The sequence below is a fragment of the Babylonia areolata genome, chromosome 1 (assembly GCF_041734735.1).
Source record: "Babylonia areolata isolate BAREFJ2019XMU chromosome 1, ASM4173473v1, whole genome shotgun sequence".
Classification (NCBI taxonomy): Eukaryota; Metazoa; Mollusca; class Gastropoda; order Neogastropoda; family Buccinidae; genus Babylonia; species Babylonia areolata.
Genome location: NC_134876.1, coordinates 38,790,312 through 38,792,811, shown reverse-complemented (window position 1 = coordinate 38,792,811; position 2,500 = coordinate 38,790,312). Strand labels below are relative to the sequence as shown.

Genomic DNA, 2,500 nt, shown 5'->3' with positions numbered 1-2,500 from the left:
TTAAGTAACCCGAGGCCATCGACCCGATTACGTAGTCACAGAGAGAGAGGGAGAGGGAAGGAGAGAGAGAGAGAGAGAGAGAGAGAGAGAGAGAGAGACAGAGACAGAGACAGAGAGACAGAGAGAGAGAGAGAATATTCAAATAACATTTGTCAATTTAACTATCTTCACAATCGATTATTTGTCAATTTAACTATCTTCACAATCGATTAACATACATTTCCATCAACGAATCAATTAAACAGTGGCAACATAAATCGAATGGCGTTTTGCATGCTAAGAATTGGTTTTCGAAATGAAGCTTTGTATGTGAGATCATTTACGCTGAGTCCCTTCGCAGTCTTAAGCTATGGTAAATAAATTTTGCTAAGCTGTTTGAATGTTGCATATCACACAAAAGAGAGAGAGAGAGAGAGAGAGAGAGAGAGAGAGAGAGTGGTCTCTCTCTTTCTCAGATTAGGAAGGAATAAAATATATTGGGGGAACGAATGAGAGACAGACAGACAGACAGACAGAGACAGAGAGAGAGATGTCACCTACCCATTTCTTTACCTATTTTTTATCACAAGTTCACTCACATGTTCCTGCAGTATTTGCTGAAAAGCTGAACTGGGCTCAGAGCTGAGGGCTGCCAGTGTTGATAGACAATGTCAGGAGCTTTTCTTCTCCCGCTGTCGACACGTTGAGTGTTCGTAAGCTTGTAACTTCAAACCAGGGCTTGTTCACATCGTCAACAGGGGAACTTAGGGGACAGAGAAGTCTTTACACTACACCAAAGTTGTCGCACGCTCGAAACATTCGCTGGTATTCACTGCTGTATCGAGATCACACCGCGTGGTTTGCGTTATGGCTAATCCTGTTGTTTATCTTGTACAACGTCACTAAGTATTAGTTCATTTCACTGCCTAGCAAGCACTGTAAACTAGCCGATGAATGAAGGACTTCACTCAGATCTTCGTTTTAAATAGTTCGACTTGTTCCGCGACTGGCGACTATTGTCACACCGAGCAGGCAAACTTATTTTGCGTTGACAGAAATCCTTATCTACACATTTCCGTGTCCTGTTTGAGGAGGAGGGTTGGATGAAGTTGTGTTTTCTGAGTTGAGAAATGTGCGTTGCTATCAAAGCACAATGCAGGGCATGAAAATATGTGATGCGGAATATCAAACTGTGTCAGTGTCTCTCTCACACAGTCAAGAGGCTGTGTACTTACTGTACACTTCACCTGTCTTCTGCAAGTGGATGATCCCCGGACGTACGACTGTAGTTGCACAGATAGACACACACCAGTGATTCAGAATTGGGCGAGCAACAAGAGACGTTAGGAGAAAAAGGATCAGACTGAGTGTTCGGGAGTTGTGACATGGGCAGAGGGGTTGGGGAGGGGACCACGCGTCAAGTGCTGTGCTTGGGCGGGACGGCACACGCTCGCTTCACAGAAAGTGGGCTGGCCACTTATGACAAACCAATCGCCGTCTAAAAGACTTTATATCTATTTTATTTTTCTGTCTTTTTTATAATTCACACACACACACACACACACACACACACATATATATATATATATATATATATATATATATATATATATATATATATATTTATGTATGTATGTATGTATGTATTTATAACCGCACACAACCATATTAATATGTATAGTTGGTTTCGTCAGCTTGATTTCACAATTCTTTTGTTCGGTTTAAAACGAAAAAAGAGGGGTTCGTAATGAAACTGGTATTTCGACTCTGTGTCTGGCACTGACTGATACCAAGTTTCTCTCGATAGCTGATCCCCCATGCACATGACTGATGGTCTGAATAATAATGATACAACTACTACTAATAACGAATGACGTGTGTATAGCGCATTTCTCTAAGTTACTATAGACTCAATGCGCAGGAAATCACCCATTCACGCCTAAAAAATGACAAACCACACTCAAACACACACACATGCACCCATAAATATAAAATAGTTCAAACTAACAGTGGAGGAAAAAATCAGTACTACTACCACTAATGCTGCTGCTGCTGCCAATGCTACTGCTACTACCACCAATGATTATGATGATGATAATTTGTTTTACTTAGCGCAAAGCTAAAGGCCTTGGTGCATTACAATCTTACAATAACAACGAATGATATCAGTAAAAGAAAAACAAATATACCAACACCTTCGACAATAATAAGTCCAAAGCCATGAAAGTAATAAATCAATCAAGCAATCTACAATTAAAAAAAAAATAATGACTTATTTATTCATTTATCAATTCATTTATTTATCTATTTACTTACTATTTTGTTTGTTTATTTATTTCATCATGAATCATCAGCCAGAGTGTACGGGGAGGCGCATGGATGAGCAACATTTGGGACACAACTTAAACACATGCGAGCTGATGTACATCTTCTTGTGTCAAACCCGTGAAGCCAGTGGAGCTGTCTACAGAAAGGTGTGCATGACTGATAGCGAGAGGCATAAGAAATAAAACGATTTACA

General features: G+C 40.1%; 1 protein-coding gene across 13 annotated transcripts in view; it reads right to left on the bottom strand.

The window, feature by feature from the left end:
* The window catches only part of LOC143282690 (uncharacterized), a 204,714-nt gene that overhangs the window by 139,357 nt on the left and 62,857 nt on the right, over window positions 1–2,500 (bottom strand). For 9 of the 13 annotated variants that reach the window (XM_076588371.1, XM_076588433.1, XM_076588451.1 and 6 more), the window contains exon 1: window positions 579–1,360. The exons of 3 other annotated variants lie outside the window; for them this stretch is intronic. The gene's annotated coding sequence lies outside the window, so the exon portion shown is untranslated. Of the gene's footprint in view, window positions 1–552; window positions 1,361–2,500 lie in introns of those variants that run through there. One more of the 13 variants, XM_076588386.1, reaches the window with a different exon arrangement.